This window comes from Melanerpes formicivorus, unplaced genomic scaffold (genome assembly GCF_026170545.1).
Source record: "Melanerpes formicivorus ecotype bairdi unplaced genomic scaffold, bMelFor1.0.p_v2 SCAF_294, whole genome shotgun sequence".
Lineage (NCBI taxonomy): Eukaryota > Metazoa > Chordata > Aves > Piciformes > Picidae > Melanerpes > Melanerpes formicivorus.
In genome coordinates this window covers 17,501-27,500 of record NW_027142646.1, presented here as the reverse complement: position 1 = coordinate 27,500, position 10,000 = coordinate 17,501, and positions in this window count along the sequence as shown.

Genomic DNA, 10,000 nt, shown 5'->3' with positions numbered 1-10,000 from the left:
CCGGCGGGGAGAAGGCCCTCGTCTCTCTCCCCGCCTTGCCACGGGAGCACCGGGACGTGCTAGAGGAGACAGCGACCCGCGGAAGCGGGGCGCGCCCCCGGCACGCCAGGACCTTAGAGCCGGGGCGGCTCGCTCGGCAGCGGGCGGGGGTACGGGCCACAAAGCCGCCCTTCTCAGGCTAGAGGTTTCATTTAGGGAGGAACCCTCGGGGACCCCACCCGGGCAGGTGAGGCCTCACGCGCGGCGCCGCTTTTAGCCCCTTTTAACTTTCGCGACGCCGCCGCCTCGCTCTCGGCTCGGCCAACCCCTGCCACACGCAGCTGCTCGCGGCCGGCACCCGCGGGTACCCGGAACCGAGGACGACACCGGCGCCTCACGCGTTTTAGGACACCTGAAAACTCACGGGGCCACGCAGCAGTCACAAAGCCGGTTGCGGTAGACCGGTCCCCGAACCCTGCCCCAGCGCCGGGGGGGAGGTGGAAAGGGGAGGATGCGGCAAGGCACGCGCCGGGCCGCTAACGCCACGGCTCCCCCCCGCTCGAGCCGCTCGGGGCTGGGGGAACGAGGACGACACCTCACACGCGACGGGAAGCGAAGTGGAAAGGAAGACCGCCCTTGCCCTGCCGGCCGGGGGCCCTTTCCGACGCGACCCGAAAGGCCTCATCGATCAACAAGGACAGAAGGAAAGGAAGCCAGCGGAGGCCCCACGGCCTCGCTCTTCTGGGACAGACACAGCCACGCGCACCCGCCACCGCCCTCGGGAGCAGCCAGCAGGCACGGGGCTCGGCGTGCGGGCAACACGCCGGAGGAGCAAACGGGGCGCCCTCCAGAGATGGGGGGGGGGGCAAGCTGCACCGGGCCGCACCGGCTCACAGGGCACCTCTGCCTCCCCGAAATGTGGGCTTGCATTTTCCCTCAAGCTGCACCGAGTTACATCTCCATCACGGGGCGCCCCTCTGGAGCCAGGAGGAAGCCGTGCTGGGGCACCGGCTTGCCCTCCTCCCCCCATGCCGGGCTCCATAGCATACGAGTGGCCAGTCACCGCCGCTGGCTTTTCCCTTAGATGCCGTGCCCCCGCGGGCTGCGGCTTTGGCCATGGGGGGGAACCCCCGTGAAGAGGGTCCAGTGCTGGGAACTCTCTCTGCCCCTTACCGGGCTCTCTCTCGCCGTGCCTGGACGGGCTTGCTTTCCATTCTTGGTGGGACCGACGCCGGCACCACGTCTCCCCGGCTTTCTCTGCCCCCGTGCCCCACCGGGCAAACTTCGCTTCGGGGGTTCCACACTTCGGCAGTGGCCGGCGCCAGCCACTCGTCAACTTTTTTTCTTTTCCCCGCTTTCGTTGCTGAGCCCGGGCTGGGCTCCGGCTCACGGACGAGCGAAACCCATCCAACACCGCTGAGGGTGCGCCAGCGGCCGCTCCAAACCGCCGCGCCTTTGTTCGGCCCCGCGGGTCCCCTCTCTGACCCGGGCGAAAGCCACCGAGAAGCCAGACGGACCCCTGCCCAGCCGCCTGGCGGGTGGCTTGGAGCAGCCGCTCGGCAGCGCTGCCCTGGGAGTGCTCGGCGTCACTCGTTCCCTCATATACGGAACTGGAGGGCCGTCAGCTCCCCGAGCGCACAACCAGCCGACCTCCGCCCAGCGGCAGGTCGCAGAAATCACGCCGGCTTGTACGATGACGTAGGCGGAGGCAGAGCGCAACAGCGACCCCTTGGCGACAAGCGCGATCTCCGCGGAGAGCACGTCTACTCGCCGAGGGAGAGCACGTCTACTCGCCGAGGGAGAGCACGTCTACTCGCCGAGGGAGAGCACGTCTACTCGCCGAGGGAGAGCACGTCTACTCGCCGAGGGAGAGCACGTCTACTCGCCCAGGGAGAGCACGTCTACTCGCCCAGGGAGAGCACGTCTACTCGCCCAGGGAGAGCACGTCTACTCGCCCAGGGAGAGCACGTCTACTCGCCGAGGGAGAGCACGTCTACTCGCCGAGGGAGAGCACGTCTACTCGCCCAGGGAGAGCACGTCTACTCGCCCAGGGAGAGCACGTCTACTCGCCCAGGGAGAGCACGTCTACTCGCCCAGGGAGAGCACGTCTACTCGCCCAGGGAGAGCACGTCTACTCGCCCAGGGAGAGCACGTCTACTCGCCCAGGGAGAGCACGTCTACCTCCCGCCTGAGGGAGAGCACGGGGGGGGGGGGGACAAAGACAGGCGGCAGCAGCTTCGGTGAACGTCACCCGGGAGGCGACCGGGGCTGTCCCGGGGCAGTCCCGGGAAGCCGGCGTCCGACACAGGGAACCGTCAGCTGCCGGACCGGGGCGAATCCCCGCGGCCACGGCAGGGGTGGGGGCTCGAAGACAGCCGGCAGCCGCTTCGGTGAACGTCACCCGGGAGGAGACTGGGGCCCTCCCGGGACCGTCCCGGGAAGACGACGTTCGGCACGAGATCCCGGCCGCGGCCGGACCGGCTCGAAGCCTCGCGGTCCCGGCAGCAGCCGGAGCCGCTCGCCGTTCGGGCTCCCGGCACCCTACAGATCCGGCGACTCGTTCGCGGGCGGCGGGGGGAGGCAGTGGAGGGGGTGCGGGCAGAAGCGGCCGCGGAGGCGGAGGGGGTGGGGGGCTCGAAGACAGCCGGCAGCCGCTTCGGTGAACGTCACCCAGGAGGCGATCGGGGCCGTCCCGGGGCCGTCCCGGGATGCCGGCTTCCGGCACGGGGTCCCGGCCGCGGCCGGACCGGCTCGTATCCCCGCGGCTCCGGCAGGGGGGGGGGGGCTCGAAGACTGGCGGCAGCCGCTCCGCTGAACGTCACCCGGCCGGCGACCGGGGCCGTCCCGGGGCCGTCCCGGGATGCCGGCTTCCGGCACGGGGTCCCGGCCGCGGCCGGACCGGCTCGAATCCCCGCGGTCCCGGCAGCAGCCGGAGCCGCTCGCCGTTCGGGCTCCCGGCACCCTACGGATCCGCCGACTCGTTCGCCGGCGGCGGGGGGAGGCAGTGGAGGGGGTGCGGGCAGAAGCGGCAGCGGAGGCGGAGGGGGGGGGGGCTCGAAGACAGCCGGCAGCCGCTTCGGTGAACGTCACCCGGCCGGCGACCGGGGCCGTCCCGGGGCTGTCCGGGGATGCCGGCTTCCGGCACGGGGTCCCGGCCGCGGCCGGACCGGCTCGAATCCCCGCGGTCCCGACAGCAGCCGGAGCCGCTCGCCGTTCGGGCTCCCGGCACCCTACAGATCCGGCGACTCGTTCGCGGGCGGCGGGGGGAGGCAGTGGAGGGGGTGCGGGCAGAAGCGGCCGCGGAGGCGGAGGGGGGGGGGGGGGCTCGAAGACAGCCGGCAGCCGCTTCGGTGAACGTCACCCAGGAGGCGATCGGGGCCGTCCCGGGGCCGTCCCGGGATGCCGGCTTCCGGCACGGGGTCCCGGCCGCGGCCGGACCGGCTCGTATCCCCGCGGCTCCGGCAGGGGGGGGGGGGGCTCGAAGACAGCCGGCAGCCGCTTCGGAGAACGTCACCCGGCCGGCGACCGCGGCCGTTCCGGGGCCGTCCCGGGAAGCCTGCGACAGGCACGGGGTCCCGGCCTCGGCCGGACCCGCACTGGGTGCCGCCGCCTCGGGCTCTCGGGACGGTATGGATCCGCCGACTCGTTCGCCGGCGGCGGGGGGAGGCAGTGGAGGGGGTGCGGGGAGAAGCGGCAGCGGAGGCGGAGGGGGGGGGGGGCTCGAAGACAGCCGGCAGCCGCTTCGGTGAACGTCACCCGGGAGGAGACTGGGGCCCTCCCGGGACCGTCCCGGGAAGACGACGTTCGGCACGAGATCCCGGCCGCGGCCGGACCGGCTCGAAGCCTCGCGGTCCCGGCAGCAGCCGGAGCCGCTCGCCGCCTCGGGCTCCCGGCCCCCTACAGATCCGGCGACTCGTTCGCGGGCGGCGGGGGGAGGCAGTGGAGGGGGTGCGGGGAGAAGCGGCAGCGGAGGCGGAGGGGGGGGGGGCTCGAAGACAGCCGGCAGCCGCTTCGGTGAACGTCACCCAGGAGGCGATCGGGGCCGTCCCGGGGCCGTCCCGGGATGCCGGCTTCCGGCACGGGGTCCCGGCCGCGGCCGGACCGGCTCGTATCCCCGCGGCTCCGGCAGGGGGGGGGGGGGCTCGAAGACAGCCGGCAGCCGCTTCGGAGAACGTCACCCGGCCGGCGACCGCGGCCGTTCCGGGGCCGTCCCGGGAAGCCTGCGACAGGCACGGGGTCCCGGCCTCGGCCGGACCCGCACTGGGTGCCGCCGCCTCGGGCTCTCGGGACGGTATGGATCCGCCGACTCGTTCGCCGGCGGCGGGGGGAGGCAGTGGAGGGGGTGCGGGGAGAAGCGGCAGCGGAGGCGGAGGGGGGGGGGGGCTCGAAGACAGCCGGCAGCCGCTTCGGTGAACGTCACCCGGCCGGCGACCGGGGCCGTCCCGGGGCTGTCCGGGGATGCCGGCTTCCGGCACGGGGGTCCCGGCCGCGGCCGGACCGGCTCGAATCCCCGCGGTCCCGACAGCAGCCGGAGCCGCTCGCCGTTCGGGCTCCCGGCACCCTACAGATCCGGCGACTCGTTCGCGGGCGGCGGGGGGAGGCAGTGGAGGGGGTGCGGGCAGAAGCGGCCGCGGAGGCGGAGGGGGGGGGGGGGGCTCGAAGACAGCCGTCAGCCGCTTCGGTGAACGTCACCCGGGAGGCGACCGGGACCGGCCCGGGAAGCCATCGTCCGGCCCCGGATCCCGGCCGCGGCCGGACCGGCTCGAATCCCCGCGGCCCCGGCACGGGGGAGGCCCAAAGACTGGCGGCAGCCGCTCCGCTGAACGTCACCCGGCCGGCGACCGGGGCCGTCCCGGGGCCGTCCCGGGATGCCGGCTTCCGGCACGGGGGTCCCGGCCGCGGCCGGACCGGCTCGAATCCCCGCGGTCCCGGCAGCAGCCGGAGCCGCTCGCCGTTCGGGCTCCCGGCACCCTACGGATCCGCCGACTCGTTCGCCGGCGGCGGGGGGAGGCAGTGGAGGGGGTGCGGGCAGAAGCGGCAGCGGAGGCGGAGGGGGGGGGGGGCTCGAAGACAGCCGGCAGCCGCTTCGGTGAACGTCACCCGGCCGGCGACCGGGGCCGTCCCGGGGCTGTCCGGGGATGCCGGCTTCCGGCACGGGGTCCCGGCCGCGGCCGGAGCGGCTCGAATCCCCGCGGTCCCGGCAGCAGCCGGAGCCGCTCGCCGTTCGGGCTCCCGGCACCCTACAGATCCGGCGACTCGTTCGCCGGCGGCGGGGGGAGGCAGTGGAGGGGGTGCGGGGAGAAGCGGCAGCGGAGGCGGAGGGGGGGGGGGGGCTCGAAGACAGCCGGCAGCCGCTTCGGTGAACGTCACCCGGGAGGCGACCGGGACCGGCCCGGGAAGCCATCGTCCGGCCCGGGATCCCGGCCGCGGCCGGACCGGCTCGAATCCCCGCGGCCCCGGCACGGGGGAGGCCCAAAGACTGGCGGCAGCCGCTTCGCTGAACGTCACCCGGCCGGCGACCGGGGCCGTCCCGGGGCCGTCCCGGGATGCCGGCTTCCGGCACGGGGTCCCGGCCGCGGCCGGACCGGCTCGAATCCCCGCGGTCCCGGCAGCAGCCGGAGCCGCTCGCCGTTCGGGCTCCCGGCACCCTACGGATCCGCCGACTCTTTCGCCGGCGGCGGGGGGAGGCAGTGGAGGGGGTGCGGGCAGAAGCGGCAGCGGAGGCGGAGGGGGGGGGGCTCGAAGACAGCCGGCAGCCGCTTCGGTGAACGTCACCCGGCCGGCGACCGGGGCCGTCCCGGGGCCGTCCGGGGATGCCGGCTTCCGGCACGGGGTCCCGGCCGCGGCCGGAGCGGCTCGAATCCCCGCGGTCCCGGCAGCAGCCGGAGCCGCTCGCCGTTCGGGCTCCCGGCACCCTACAGATCCGGCGACTCGTTCGCCGGCGGCGGGGGGAGGCAGTGGAGGGGGTGCGGGGAGAAGCGGCAGCGGAGGCGGAGGGGGGGGGGGGGCTCGAAGACAGCCGGCAGCCGCTTCGGTGAACGTCACCCGGGAGGCGACCGGGACCGGCCCGGGAAGCCATCGTCCGGCCCGGGATCCCGGCCGCGGCCGGACCGGCTCGAAGCCCCGCGGCCCCGGCACGGGGGAGGCCCAAAGACTGGCGGCAGCCGCTTCGCTGAACGTCACCCGGCCGGCGACCGGGGCCGTCCCGGGGCCGTCCCGGGATGCCGGCTTCCGGCACGGGGTCCCGGCCGCGGCCGGACCGGCTCGAATCCCCGCGGTCCCGGCAGCAGCCGGAGCCGCTCGCCGTTCGGGCTCCCGGCACCCTACGGATCCGCCGACTCGTTCGCGGGCGGCGGGGGGAGGCAGTGGAGGGGGTGCGGGCAGAAGCGGCCGCGGAGGCGGAGGGGGGGGGGGGGCTCGAAGACAGCCGTCAGCCGCTTCGGTGAACGTCACCCGGGAGGCGACCGGGACCGGCCCGGGAAGCCATCGTCCGGCCCCGGATCCCGGCCGCGGCCGGACCGGCTCGAATCCCCGCGGCCCCGGCACGGGGGAGGCCCAAAGACTGGCGGCAGCCGCTTCGCTGAACGTCACCCGGCCGGCGACCGGGGCCGTCCCGGGGCCGTCCCGGGATGCCGGCTTCCGGCACGGGGTCCCGGCCGCGGCCGGACCGGCTCGAATCCCCGCGGTCCCGGCAGCAGCCGGAGCCGCTCGCCGTTCGGGCTCCCGGCACCCTACGGATCCGGCGACTCGTTCGCCGGCGGCGGGGGGAGGCAGTGGAGGCGGTGCGGGGAGAAGCGGCAGCGGAGGCGGAGGGGGGGCGGGGGGGACGATAGTGGCGGGGGGCGGGGGGGTGCTCGAAGGCAGCCGGCAGCCGGTTCGGTGAACATTCGCCGGGGCGGGGGGGCGACCTGTCCGTGCCCGGGGCAGCCCCGGGAAGCCGGCAGCCAGCACGGGGTCCCGGCAGCACCTGTTCCCTGCCCTGGGACTTGCCGTGCCCGGCGGCCGGTTGCCGGGTGGGGGGAGCGATGAGAGGCGGGGCGCAGCGGCCGGGGCAGCGCCGGGCCGCAGCGGGGGGCTGGGCGGGTGGGGTAGGCGTCGAGCGGCAAGCCCTCGGCTGCAGCGAATGTTCGGCGGTGCGGGGCGGGGGGGGGACGGGACGACACGTTGGGGGCGCCGAGTCCGAGCCACCCCCGGCCCCAGGGGCGGCCGGAGGGGGAGGCCGGTGCCTGGCCCTGGGAGCTGCTGGGCGCCGGATGGCCGAGGGTGCGTCAGAAGCCGCCCGAGCGGTCGAGCAGGTCCTCCAGAAAGGCCTAGGGTGGCTTCGAGGGCCCCGGGAGCAGTCGAGGGAGGCCTCCAGGCAGGTCTGGAGTGGATGGGAGGCCTTCCAAAGCAGACAAGGGAGGCTGCCAGCGGGGCCTAGGCTGGCACTGCAGCCTGTAAATGGTTGGGGGGGGGGCCTCTGGTGCGGCCTGGAGTCTCTGGGTGGCGTCCAGAGAGGTGCAAAAGATCCTCTGGTGCGGCCTGTGGTGGCGGAGAAGCCTGCAGAGCGTGCGGGGGAGGCTTCTGGTGCGGCCTGGGGTGGGTCGGAAGCCTGCAGAGCGTGCGGGGGAGGCTTCTGTTGGGGCCTGGGGTGGGTCAGAAGCCTACAGAGCGTGCGGGGGAGGCTTCTGGTGCGGCCTGGGGTGGGTCGGAAGCCTGCAGAGCGTGCGGGAGAGGCTTCTGTTGGGGCCTGGGGTGGCTGAGAAGCCTGCAGAGCGTGCGGGAGAGGCTTCTGCTGCGGCCTGGGGTGGCTGAGAAGCCTGCAGAGCGTGCGGGAGAGGCTTCTGCTGCGGCCTGGGGTGGCTGAGAAGCCTGCAGAGCGTGCGGGAGAGGCTTCTGGTGCGGCCTGGGGTGGCTGAGAAGCCTGCAGAGCGTGCGGGAGAGGCTTCTGCTGCGGCCTGGGGTGGCTGAGAAGCCTGCAGAGCGTGCGGGAGAGGCTTCTGCTGCGGCCTGGGGTGGCTGAGAAGCCTGCAGAGCGTGCGGGAGAGGCTTCTGCTGCGGCCTGGGGTGGCTGAGAAGCCTGCAGGGCGTGCGGGAGAGGCTTCTGCTGCGGCCTGGGGTGGGTGGGAAGCCTGCAGAGCGTGCGGGGGAGGCTTCTGGTGCGGCCTGGGGTGGCTGAGAAGCCTGCAGAGCGTGCGGGGGAGGCTTCTGGTGCGGCCTGGGGTGGCTGAGAAGCCTGCAGAGCGTGCGGGAGAGGCTTCTGGTGCGGCCTGGGGTGGCTGAGAAGCCTGCAGAGCGTGCGGGGGAGGCTTCTGGTGCGGCCTGGGGTGGCTGAGAAGCCTGCAGAGCGTGCGGGAGAGGCTTCTGCTGCGGCCTGGGGTGGCTGAGAAGCCTGCAGAGCGTGCGGGGGAGGCTTCTGGTGCGGCCTGGGGTGGCTGAGAAGCCTGCAGAGCGTGCGGGAGAGGCTTCTGGTGCGGCCTGGGGTGGCTGAGAAGCCTGCAGAGCGTGCGGGAGAGGCTTCTGCTGCGGCCTGGGGTGGCTGAGAAGCCTGCAGAGCGTGCGGGGGAGGCTTCTGGTGCGGCCTGGGGTGGGTCGGAAGCCTGCAGAGCATGCGGGGGAGGCTTCTGCTGCGGCCTGGGGTGGCTGAGAAGCCTGCAGAGCGTGCGGGGGAGGCTTCTGGTGCGGCCTGGGGTGGCTGAGAAGCCTGCAGAGCGTGCGGGAGAGGCTTCTGGTGCGGCCTGGGGTGGCTGAGAAGCCTGCAGTGCGTGCGGGGGAGGCTTCTGCTGCGGCCTGGGGTGGCTGAGAAGCCTGCAGAGCGTGCGGGAGAGGCTTCTGCTGCGGCCTGGGGTGGGTCGGAAGCCTGCAGAGCGTGCGGGAGAGGCTTCTGCTGCGGCCAGGGGTGGGTCGGAAGCCTGCAGAGCTTGCGGGGGAGGCTTCTGGTGCGGCCTGGGGTGGGTCGGAAGCCTGCAGAGCATGCGGGGGAGGCTTCTGCTGCGGCCTGGGGTCTCTGGGTGGCCTCTAGAGAGGTGCAAAAGACCCTCTGGGTTGGGCTGGGGTGGCTCTTGGACCCCTGCCACACAGTGGAGAGAGGCCTCCGGCCCGCCACCTGTGTCCCTGTGTGCCTGAGTGCCTGTGTCCCTGTGTCCCTGTGTCCCTGTGTCCCTGAGTGCCTGAGTGCCTGTGTCCCTGTGTCCCTGTGTCCCTGTGTCCCTGAGTGCCTGAGTGCCTGTGTCCCTGTGTCCCTGTGTCCCTGAGTGCCTGAGTGCCTGAGTGCCTGTGTCCCTGTGTCCTTGTGTCCCTGTGTCCCTGTGTGCCTGAGTGCCTGTGTCCCTGTGTCCCTGTCTGTGTACCTGTGTGCGAGTGTCCGGCACGCCACCCAGCGGCGGCGGGCAAGCAGGTAGGCGGGTGGGCGGGCCGGCGAGGGCCAGTGTGAGTTTGGGGGGTGGGAGGGGAGGCGGCAGCTGGAAGCGTCAGAGGAGGGGGCGTGGCTCCGGCTGGCCCCGGGAGCAGGTTCCCGGGACCGGGACCGGCTGGACCCGGCGGGTGGTTGATCCCGGGGCGGGGGGCAGAGGCGGCGGGAAGCGGCAGCTGCGTGTGCGGCGGGGGGGTGGAGGGCGAACCGCGGCGGGAAGCGGATGCTTCAGAGCAGGTTACGGGGGCGGGGACGGACGACACCACCTGTCCCCGCCCCGGGACGGGCTGGACCCGGCGCCCTGGACCCGGCGCCGTGTACCCGCCGCCGCCCCCGCCGCCGCCCCCCTCCGCCACCCCGGGACCCCGACGTTTTTTGGCGCCCGCGCCTTTTTTTGCTCCCCGCCTGCCCGCGCTGCCCCGGGCCCTCCCCCGGGGCGGGGCGGGAGGGAGGGACGGACGGACGGGTAGCCGGGGATCTCCGAGCGCGCGCCACCAGACCGAGGCGGGTCCCGGCGGCGGCGGCGGCGGCGGCGGCGGCGGCGGCAGCAAGCGACGGCGGGGGGGGCAGGCTAGGGAGAGAGGGGGAGCGGCATGCGGTAGGGCTGGGGGGTTTGTTTCGGGGGGGAGG